Raw genomic sequence first — 12096 nt, forward strand, 5'->3', positions numbered from 1 at the left:
TGCTGCCGGTGTCGGTACCATATGTGTTCGGCCTGCCAGATCCATTCGGGGGTCTTCGCGTCTGGTCGGCGCTTGATGATGACGTCAGTACAGCAAGCGAGCAGTGTCAAATGTGTTCACGTTGGTTTGGTGTCCGAATTTTGCGGTTCACGTATCACAATACATCACAAAAACAGTCGTAATGATTATAGGAACACATTAGCACGTCAACTGACAATATTTCGTCCCATCGCAGTTTTACTTTTTTGCATTTATGTGCTATTTTACCTCCATTTTTTATATTTATTTTATCTAATGTATTTTTTCAATCTATTTCATTATTTAGTCAATCTTAAAGTATCCTGCTTTTATACTTACGTTTATTTACGTTTTGCAATCTCAGCCCATACATTTTGTTATTTAAATGACATCTTTAATATTTTCTTGCCAATGTCACCTCAGAGGTGACACTGCACTATGAGTTGCGGAGGGTCGTGCGTATTGCAGAAAATAATTACCATGATGATGATAATAAAATGATGGAATTATTGCCTGAGATGTGACATTTCCTCACCAATATGTTCTGTACTCAGCCTCAGGTTATTAGGTAACTACGAATTTATTTGTAACCTTCATGTGTGTGCATGTGTGTCTCATGGACTATTGATATAAATATTAATCAAAGGTAATGGCCTACTACCGTAAAGTCGAAACTCATCAGTTAACTTCATCAACTACAGTAGCACATTTTACTTTTTCTTTAAAGATGTCAAATGCATTAACAAATCAATGAATGACACATGAATGAATGAATGAATGAATGAATGAATGAATGAATGAATGAATGCACAACTTTTCTTTATATGTTCAGTATTTTTTTCCTTCCACAAAACAACAACAACAAACAAGTCTGAAAGGGTTTCACGGCAAACCTTTAATCCTAGACAAGGGAAGACGAGAGATCAATACATTAGAATAGCCACGGTGAGATGTAATTGATTGATGATGATTGATGAATGATTTTGACGCGTTACGAATCCTTGCCTTTTGGGTCGCCGAACAGTTTGATCCAGTAGTGCGGCTGTGATAAGTCCCATTAGATAAATAATAATAAATTTCTTCGTAAAAAGCGTCAATGTTTTCCCTCCAACGACTGGAAAGTTGCCTCACCAATCACAATCGTCGACATCTCAGCCAATCCTGTAGCGTAAAACGTCTCAGCCAATCCTGTAGCGTAACGTCATCTGTAGGCGAAGGACCCCGAATGGATCTGGCAGGCCGAATACATATGGTACCGACACCGGCCCAAACCTGGCCCATGCACTGCATGAAAGATTGTGTTGCCATGGAGATCTTGTGTCCCATCCACACTCTAAAAAGAGAATTGTTTAACCAATTAAAGATTACAAATTGAACTGTTGACCAATTAAAAAAAATGCTTCAATTGTTAACACATTACTGAATTAAGTTAGTCCAAAGTGAATATATTAAGTTTAATTGATTATGAGTTCATTAAATTTAATACTTTGGATTAGAGTCATTTTTTAGATTAATATATTTAATTTAATGAACTCATAACTAATTAAACTCAATATTCACTTTGGACTAACTTCAATTGAGTGTTACCAGTTGAAGCAATTTTTTAAGTTGGTCAACAATTCAATTCGTAATCTTAAATTTGTTCAACGATTCTGTTTTAAGAGTGCAGTCTTTTTCTTAGTATTTCTGAAATACTGAAACATGACACTCCAGATTGCTGTTAAACATTTAGATAAAACCGTCTTCATTAGAACAGTCTGATTTGTTGCAGTTGTTGAATGAATTTAAAAGTGCTAAAATGGCAAGTGGTCCCTTGCTTTGATATTAACAAAATACTCTTGAGTAGTATTTTTCAGCATTTCAGAAACACCAGTGAAAAATGCAGCAATACATATAGTAAACACTAGTTAGTGCAACACAAGACCTGATATCTGTCTATGTACATGAATGTTTCTGTGACGATTAAAAATATACAAGTACATGAATACACCAAAGGTGAACAATTTATTTCAAAACACAGCAACAACAGTTACTAATGTATTACTTAAAACATCCTTAACAAACAACAGTTACTAATTTATTACTTAAAACATCCTTAACAACAACAGTTAATGTTCAACAGTGCAACAAAACATTCTAAATTACAGATAAACCCCAATTTAACTTTCACTCAATCTGAGTCGCCGTTTTCTTCCCCCTTCTCTGTCTGCTGCGAGCTGCAACCATCTTTTCATGTGGCTCTCTATTTCATGTTGTGAGGCCGTTTTTGTGAGGGGGCTCTTTCTGACAGCAGCTGAAATAGACAACCATTTAATAAAGAAACATTTTGTTAGTACAATGCAAATACAATGTGACAAAATTATATGATCCTGCGGAAATTTGAATAGATTGAAAAATCTGAATATTTACCAATTAGGACAGCCTTTAATTGGAGAGATGTCATTGAAGTTTTACCATTTACTCCTCTCCAATTCGTCTCCTTGGCCAGGCTGTTTGAGATTGTCTGTTTCATTAAGCGCCACACTGTGTCTTTCACGTCACATCCCCCAATAAGACTCAAGTGGTTTATCTGAAAGGATAAAGTTGTTTCTTTGAGTAGTCAGAAGAAAAATTATTAGGTTGATAGAGTTAAGTCAAGGGTACTGCAACATACTGTATTTTAATTATTATCTGAAATTTGGGTCAATGTGGCCAGAGGGCTAAAAAAAATTGAGAATTGCTAAAAATTATATATAGGACTGTACACAAATATGTTTGAGTAAGTTAAGTGTATATGTGCATGTGCTGCATTTGTAGTAGGGCTGGATGATTATGGAAAATGATTATCTATTTTTTGTTGAGATTGAAATCACAATTAATAAAATAATTATTCATCAATTTTAAAACTAATTTTTTATTTTTTATTTTTATTTTTTTACTAAAACTCAACTACTCAAAACTATTATCATAGCCTTACGCTCATTCATCCCTTCACGTTGAACACTATTGTTAAGCACTATTCTTTTTGTCAAGTACAACAACCTAACCTTATAAATATATGAAATTCAAGCCTCTTGCATTTTTATTCTTCATTTCAAATATAAGCATTACATTAACATCTTTATCATATTTATTTTAGTTTTCGTGCTATGTCATACAGAAATGTGTGTTAGTTTGATAAAAACAAAAAAGTCCTTGGATCATGTATTTGTATCCTTGAATTTTGAGGAAAAGAAAATTTTGTAAATCCTTAAACTCAAAAAAGTTAAAATTTAAAACGGTAAAATACAACTCATGTATACTAAAACAGTAATTGCAAAAACAAATACTGGGTGTCTCTGCGTATTTTGGCCTCTTAGGGTCAGTGTGGTGTCGATCATCCATGGTGTACACGCTTACAACGAGAACAGTAGAGAGCTGAGTGTATTCTATTCAAATAACTTGTTTTTCACAAACTGGGAAGAATTTGTGCCTTTGAGTAGTGTTATCTTACCCAGGGATGCCGAGATGCCGATGGATGCCCACCGAAAACTTTCGGCCGAAAACAGCTATTTTTAACATTTTCGGCATTCGGCCGATATAAAATTAAAGCCGATAAAAATATGTCTGAAAAAAAAATAATAATAAAAAGCTGCAAATTGATGCTTGAAATAGACAGCGAATGTGGGGGTGAGTGTCCGCCTAGCTTCTCACTGGCTTTTCACCGTTGGAGTTTGCACCGGTCAGTCACAGCAGCTCCCAGGATCATTGCGCACACCGGAGGAGAGGGACATCGCTTGGTGTATATGTGAATGTGCGTATATATAGAAAGTATATATATATATTTTTTTAAAGTAAATGCTCAACCTTCATTTGGTGTTTAATGTACCATTAGCCAACATGTCTGTGGTATAGGCACATTTCAATTTATATTGTGCTTTGTTAAAATGCCAGTGCTAAATAAATATTTTATAACATATATATTTTTTTAATTCATTAGAATAAATGCAATGATAGTAAAAATTGACATTTTTTCTGCGTTTCGGTTTTTGGCCAATCATTTTTAAAAAATTGTCATTTCGGTGCATCCCTAATCTTACCCGTGGGCATGCGTTTCCACAGCTACATGGTGCATTCAGGATCCATTCACAACTTAATGATCTTGTAAACACGTTGCAGCATTCTGCACATTAATCGTTTTTCTTCAATCATTATGTTTTAATGATAGGGAGAAGCCAAAATCAAAATAACGATAACATTTCCGTTAATCGTCCAGCCCTGATATCAACTGGTGTGGTGTGTGTGCGTGTGACATTGTACTTACAAAATGTTTTTATTTTGACTCTAGTATAGAGCCTTGATGAAACAGTTTTGAAATAAAAGACATTCAAATTAAAATAGCAAAAAAATGTTTTGAACCTATTTGCTCACATTTCTCTTAAAAAAAAAATAAGATACCATTTACTCACCAGTTTCATTCTGAAGTCTGAGTCCTGGAGTTTGGCTTCGATATCCTGCAGGCCTTGTTGATCTTTTATGGGCAAAAGACCGTCATTGATGGTGTAATCAGCCGCATCTTCCTGCCTTGCCTTCAGTAGGTGAAGGATCTGTTTTTGCTGGTCAAGAATCATCTCCTGTTTGGTCAGCATTTCACGCATTAGTGCTGCAAAACAAAGAAAAGATACAAGAGTATTTCAAAAATATCACACAGACCTAAGTCTCCGTAATTATTTAAAGGTAGTGAGGGGAAAATGAAGCTTCAGAAGCCACTTGCGATACATATATATGTATGTGTATATATATATATATATATATATATATATATATATATATATATATATATATATATATATATATATTCGATTCGGCGATATATCGCGATACTACATCGCGCGATTCTCGAATCGATTCAATAATCGGCAAAATCGATTTTTTTTTTTTTTTTTTTTTTTTTTAAGGATTCACACCTTAAGCATGGAAGAATGTTATATGAACGGAACATTAAGCCTTAATATTTTATTTCAATGGTGTTCAAACATGAAACAAATTACAACCTCTATAAGACTGAAATTTCAGATAAATAAATAATACATTTTCATATAAATCTTACACTCTACAAGCTTACTGATTAGTATTTTCTAAATTTGAATGAAAAAAAATCGCAACAATCGACTTATAAATTCGTATCGGGATTAATCCTGTGAATCGTGATACGAATCGAATCATCAGGTACTAGGCAATTCACACCCCTAATATATATATATATCACTAATCAATTTTTCCATTTAAATAAGACACAGTTGTACTGCAAGAGCTGGCCGGTCTTGCGTGGCCACTCAGAGGAGCGCTTGAACGCAGCGCTCCAGAGTTTTGTGTGCAGCAGCCATTTTAGGACAAGAGAGGTGCGAAAAACTACATGGGTAGAGGCGGGGTTTTACTAAACCAGGGCATTAAAAAAAAAAAAATTGGCACTAAAATACCTAATATTTCATAAATAATTACCTCGCCATAGTGTCAAATTATGGTGAGATTTAATCATTATATGCCTATAGTTAACTGGAAAAGGACTTAAAATACCCCAATACATACCCTTTAAAACTACATGTAACAAAGAATAACTTACAGGTTGTAGTCAATGATTCTTGAGGAGTCCTTGTTGCTGTGTGCATCGGCTGGGACCATAGGTTAGGATTATCTTGAAAGAAATAGAATTTTAGGTTTTAGCATAAAAATAATTGCGAGTCACAACATAAGCATTCAGAAGATTTACACTCAAGTTTTATCAATCCATTTAGCATTTACAAATACAGTTAAATAGTACAGGGAAAAAGTGGCTTCCAATTGAGTGATGACAAACAGAGCTAACATCTCAGGGGAAAAGACATCTAATTTATCTTAAAAATATTTCAATGTTTCCTCTCTCTTCACCTGATTTTATGAAATTCACTTCAAATATATCCATTTTAATTTAGGACACATCACATAACATCAAATAACCTATGACTAAAACCCAACCATAAATTGTAAAGCGCTTTGAGCACCATATAGTGTAGAAAGCGCTATATAAGCTCCTTTACCATTACCATTTACCATATCTTTAACTGCTCACTCACAGGCATAGTTTTGTTGGGGACCTGGATGACTCTGGAGTTCATGTGTTCCCTGGACAGCTTCTGTGGACCGCACAAATCCAATTTGGAATTGTTAAGAGTTACTTTCATAGATGATATTTTAAACAAGGAAACAAAATGTTGCCTCACAATTAACATATGTGCTTAATAAAAGTAAGTTTTTAGGGCCAGTGTGAAAGCTATCAAAAAGCTCTCGTGTATACTTGACAGGACTGAAATCCCAACTTAACTTAGCTACATTCGAATGCTAATTGCTGCAGAACAGAAACAGATAGAAATATACTTCTTTTTCCTGATGAAAGAAGAGATTAATATTTCTTTTGGCAGGTTCCATGTTTTTATAGCAATAGAAAATAATATTCTGTGAGTCATGCAAAATAAGTCAAAATTCAGTAAAACTGCCATGAGCGAAGGGGTTCGCTTCAGTGAAAACGGCTGGGAGTGAATGAGTTAAGATTAAGAAAAAACATCTTTTTCTTATATGAAACAAAGAAAGATGAGATAAACACTGCAAATACTTACGCTCAAACTGGTGACCCCACTGCAAGCTGTTCCTATTGTCCTGGTCTGCATTCCACTGGCTATAGGAGGATGCCTGGCAAACGTTCTCCTGTCTCATTTCACTTTGGCTTTGGTTAGAAGAGTTTGGATGTGATGACATGGGAGGATGGAGAGTTCTCTAAGTTGGCTGACAAACTGGTGGAGCACTTGGTAAACTACTGTCACGCTGCTGAAGTCCTGCATCATCCTCACTATCTGACAAATATGCAGCCTGAAAACACATTATATTGAAAATGTAGGTGTTTTCTAAAAATAAATGGTAATATTAAATCAGAGAAAGGAATTGTAACATTATTTGGTGCGCTTCGACTTTCAAACAAAGCATTACAGGATATGTAAACTGTTCGCTCATTCAAGCATCAATACAGCAAATTATGGAAGTGTTCACTTCAATAGGAATGGTTTACAATACTTCACGTACATTTTGCGTCTTGCTATTTTTGCACTGCAGTTTTCAGCATCTGACTGAAGGTCTGATCGCTGCTCTGCCTCGCGCAGCTTCTGTCTCCCTTCCAGATAATTATCTGTTTGAAGCGAGAAAAAAAAAAATCAATAACATGTGAAACCACTAAATATAACCATATTTGTATACATACCAGTTGTAAACATCACTTGAATAGTCCATGTCATCCAGTCTGGCTCAGGATGGACTTTTTGCTTAATGGCTGTCTCTAGAGCCTTCCCTCTGAGATGTGGCCATCGGCATTCATTGTCCTTGACCCAAGCACCTGGGACTAGCTCTACCTCACTGGTCTCCAGGAATTCGACTATTTTAAACATGTCTTAAAAAAAAAAAAAAAATCTAATTCTGCAGCTTTACAATTAATGCAAAATTAATGGAAACAATAGATATCATTACAGTATATAGTCTCATCACAAGATCTCCGGGACTGAACTTGGATTTACAAGTACGGTGGTATGAAATGCGTGAAAAGATTTTCAAATAGCAGTTCAACAACATGTTAGAATGTATTACTAAAAATAATTAAGCACTGTATGGTAATTTTGGAAACTGTAGTTTTAGTGTTGACTGGACTGCATTTTTGTTTGCATCACTATTGAACTGGTTACTGAATGTACAAAAATGTCACCCCATTGCATCCATGAACTCTTGTTTAGTTACTTGTGCGTAACAAAGGAATAGCTCCAAATCTCCCTTTATATGGTAACTTGACACACTTTACTATTTCATCATCAAGTTTGCTGGCTTTAACATGTTTTGACAGACTACACACAACATATATCCCAAGCTCAGTAGAGTTCATGGGGTAGTCAAAAAATGATGCTTGCTGTTCATATTCCCTGTACACTATATAGGTTCCATCATCACACAAAACAATATTTACCACTACAGCTATGAGGTTGCCAATTTTAACACAACTGTCTTTCTCACAACAGATGTTAATAGTTGCAAGCCCTATGACTGCCTCCTGAAACTGCACAACAGTTTTGAAACTGTCTGGTACGGGACCATCTTTGTGCTCTCTCAGTAGGGTTCCCTTTCCCTGTATTTTTTCATTCCTAAGGAAACTATTCCTTTCTGAGAGTCTACGGATGATCTGAGGTAAAGGATGGTGAGGAGTTCTTATCATTTTCTTAATCCTTCCCAGCAAGTTCTCAAATGGGAAGCCAGATATTAAGTTCAGGTTTCCATGCAGTCTTACATCCTCACAAAGATGTGTCAGTCCATGAACATTGTAAACAACATTCTCTGGACCATACAACTGACTAAAATGTTCCACAAAGGACACAAGTAGACTGTGAGTAAAATCATTTAGGGCCAGATATAATGCTGGATTTGACAATATAAAAATGGATACAGATAGCAGCATAAAGTTTTGATATAGTGGAACTGCAAGCACATCACAGAGGACTACTGGACCAGTGTACAATAAAAACTGCCTTAACTCTGTTGCCTTCCATCTTTGCCTCTCTAATAATGATCTAGGCTTTCTTGCAAATTCAGTTGGAATGAAAGATTTCAACGACAATAGTGCATTTGAAATCAGCTGACTCTGACCGGCAGAGATTCGAACACGCAGCGTTCCTGAACCATGCCAAAGATCTAACAGTTTTCTCATGACACCAAGACAAACTAAGTACATATTAATCATGTGGAAAGCATGTCACCATTGCAATATTTGCATCTTTTAAAGGTGAAATTTCATTATGGTGGCCCTCATCAGACATAGTGATAAAAGAGGCATCAGTTCTGCAAGCACTGTTGACCTCTGGGAAGGTCATCCTGTGGTTGATCCAAACACCTTTCTGAATGCATTTATCACATCCAAAATATCCTGTATGAGACTTTATCCCCTTGATAAATGCTCTAGCTGGAGCATCACAAATGACAGAGCTCACCCGAAGAAAAAAATGCTTGCCTTTTATGACAAAGCCTTTGCCAACTCTTTGCAATTCACTCACAAGATCTGCCAAATATTCATTTAGTGAGGATGGTTTTGAGTCACCACAAAAGAGTGCAAGAATAACTGGTTTCTTTGAATATTCCTGAAGTAACCCCAAAATGGGCCAAAACTGGATGTTAGAACTTTTAAAGAGTGGCAAACAATCAATGTTCAGCTGCAGTCTAAACACGTGTCCATCCGGGATCTTTGACCATACGCTCTCAAAGGTTTTTGTAAGTGACCCTAGTATGCCAAAGTAAAAGTATTTACCACCAGCTAGACTTTGTACATTATATACAGTTTTGGTTCTGAGGAGAGTTCTACCATCCCTGGGTAACATGGGATGATGAATTTTCAGGATGGTCAGGAGAGCAGTCAAAGCAACCAAAGAGATATTAAAATTTACAGCCCAGTCACACAAAGATGTATTTAAAGAATCTCCACAAGCATTTTCATCTACATCATCCGATTGATCATCTGAGTATGCTGACTCAGATGAGGCTGAATTTGCTTCATCAGGTTCTGCTTCAGCTTGATAAACTTCAGCTACAGAATGAAGATCCTCATGTACAGCCTCAGTTTCACTCTGAAAGGAAGCTATCAAGGTGTTGACTTTTTTTTACAGCCCGCTTTCTAAGACTCCTTCTATCCATTGTTAAGTCTTAAACTGGTAATAAAAACAATACCTTTAATATTCTGTGGTGCTGGATGGACAAATCAAACTGTGGGGGAAAAAAACATAGGCACATGATTTTAAAAAAAAAAATGAATGTACAGGAAACATATTTATGACACAACCAATGTGCAAACGCGAAGCCATAAATTTAAAATAGAAATTTCCTTTAAAATGTTTTGTGATTGGGCTACTACAGGCCATCTAAAAAGCACACAATATAGCACCCATTCCATATATTATCTGAACTCCTTATCCTTTATCATCCCTGCCGTCTTTGGGCTGGTTGCCATACAAAATAACTTGCAAATTAATCTCCTAATGTTATACAGTATTCATGTGAGTTCACGTGTTTCCACAACTGTCCCACTTCAGCTCAATATACTCAGCAAACTCACGTTATCGCCTGTGGCCCATAACGTCACTCACGTAAGTTACAGAAGTGCACCTGCGGCTGCCCGCCAAATTGTTGAAATAGCTTGCACAAGCTAGAAGATTTGAAATATGATTTGAAAATCTCAAGTGTTCTAGGCAGTTTGTCCCATTAGGCTACATTTCGATAGTTTTGTAAGTGTTTGATTTAATCACGCTCTATAATTACATGTGCTTACCTAAATAATCCCCACAGAGGAACGGGGACGAAATTATTACTTTAGCTAGCTAGCTAGTAGCTATCTTTACCGCACCGAATAACCGAATAAACTCCTTTTTAAGTCAGAAAGAATTGTTCACCACCGGCATTTAAAACAAAGTCAACCACATATACATGTATCAACATTTCAATTATACTAAATAAAACATTAAGTTGAGAAAACACACTCACCTATAGCGACCCTCTTCAGTGTGTGGTCTAGTCAAGTCAATGGCGTTTTTTTTGGGGGGGGGGGGGGGGGAATAATCCCCACAGCAACTTCGGTATCTTATTTATTACTCTAGCTAGCTAACTTTACGGAACAGACGCTATTTTAGCTCACAAAGAAGTGTTCAAACACACGCCCGGTCCGTGACATTTCAATTATTTGAAATAAAACATTAATATGTGAAAACACGCTCACCTACCCACTTCAATGTGGTCCAGTAGTCGAGTGGATGGCGGTTTGTTTGTATGTTTGTTTGTTTGTTTTTTAAACATGAGGGCTGACAGCGGCGCTCGGTGTCGCTCGGTGCAATACAGTGTCCTGCACGGGCAGTCAATGAAACGTTAAATAAGTAAGGCTAGTAAAAGACAACTCCGTTCCAAAGCAACAACAAAACAAGTCACTTACCGCAGTAGTCGGTTTCTTCGTGGCTCCAAAAGAATGTGTGACTACAATCCTGACGTCAAAACGCCACACAAAAATTAATGTTTCAATTCGAATTTAGCCGCCGGGGACGTCACTTCTCGATCCAGCAAGTAAACGGCATCCAGCGTCGCAGTGTTTTGTTTTGGGGGGGTTTTTGGCGGCGGCGGCGGCGGCGGCCGGCTGACGGGCGAATGTCTGTTCTGGCCCGGCAACGGCATCATACTTGTGTATCGTCACACTAAGAAAAACCTGTGGGCCAAAACTCACATCATGGTCATGGGCCATGAACAGTATAAATACCCTTGGCCCAGTAACAACTTGACTTGAGGATTATAAATATGTGGTATCCTCATCTGGGCCGAGTTTGGCTTATACACAGTTAATCTGTCCGGCTGTCAGCCGACACTGACGGAAGACAGCCAGAATCGGCCCAGAACTGACTGCTATCTGATCGGGCCCTAATAAAACTTTATTTAACAATTTGTGCATCATGATTACGCTGTTGACCACCAGGGGGGATTATAATACAAAAAAAATACATCCTACACATGGCGTTGACGTTTGCTGTAAAGCAAAGCATAAAGATAATTACATGCTGTTTAACTTAATTAACTATATAACTAAACCACATATCTTTAAAAAGGCTGTTAGCTTAATGCTAAGACACAAGGAAAAATGCCATAGACACGCTAATGAAACTATTGATGGCACAGCATTATAAACCTTTAAGCAAGGTTATTATAGTTTGTGAAAACTAATGAAATAACTAAAACTAAGTGAAAAAAAACATTTTGTTAAGGAAATAACAATAAAAACAAGATAAAAATAAGCTGACAAAGTTACTATAATTATGGCGAAAATCACCTTTGTTTTCGTTTTATTTTATTTTTATATTTTTTTATTTTTTTATTTATTTTTATTTTATTTTTTTGGGCCATTTAATACAATGCATGAGCTTTTGGGAATCATTTTACAGTAATATGTATGTATTTTTCATTTGGGAATAGTAGAGTACTTAGTACTGTCAAGTGACGGCGAGGTGAGGGACCGAAATGCAGGCGAAGCAG

The 12096-nt window shown here is 36.5% G+C and overlaps 1 protein-coding gene, 1 long non-coding RNA gene and 1 pseudogene across 5 annotated transcripts in view; 1 reads left to right on the forward strand and 2 right to left on the reverse strand.

Moving 5' to 3' along the window:
- Window positions 1-12096, forward strand: part of LOC144028455 (metabotropic glutamate receptor 1-like) — a 47980-nt gene that overhangs the window by 19382 nt on the left and 16502 nt on the right. The window lies entirely within an intron of this gene.
- Window positions 2085-7448, reverse strand: LOC144028491 (uncharacterized; annotated as a pseudogene). Its single transcript, XR_013286229.1, has 8 exons — window positions 7265-7448; window positions 7090-7192; window positions 6630-6879; window positions 6090-6149; window positions 5600-5671; window positions 4446-4639; window positions 2428-2587; window positions 2085-2311 (listed from the first exon to the last, which is right to left on the reverse strand). The product of XR_013286229.1 is annotated as an uncharacterized LOC144028491 (transcript).
- On the reverse strand, window positions 7470-11464 carry LOC144028507 (uncharacterized). Its single transcript, XR_013286245.1, has 3 exons — window positions 11012-11464; window positions 10806-10924; window positions 7470-9795 (listed from the first exon to the last, which is right to left on the reverse strand). It is a non-coding gene; the product is annotated as an uncharacterized LOC144028507 (long non-coding RNA).

This window comes from Festucalex cinctus, chromosome 1 (genome assembly GCF_051991245.1).
Source record: "Festucalex cinctus isolate MCC-2025b chromosome 1, RoL_Fcin_1.0, whole genome shotgun sequence".
In the NCBI taxonomy this organism is placed as follows: domain Eukaryota; kingdom Metazoa; phylum Chordata; class Actinopteri; order Syngnathiformes; family Syngnathidae; genus Festucalex; species Festucalex cinctus.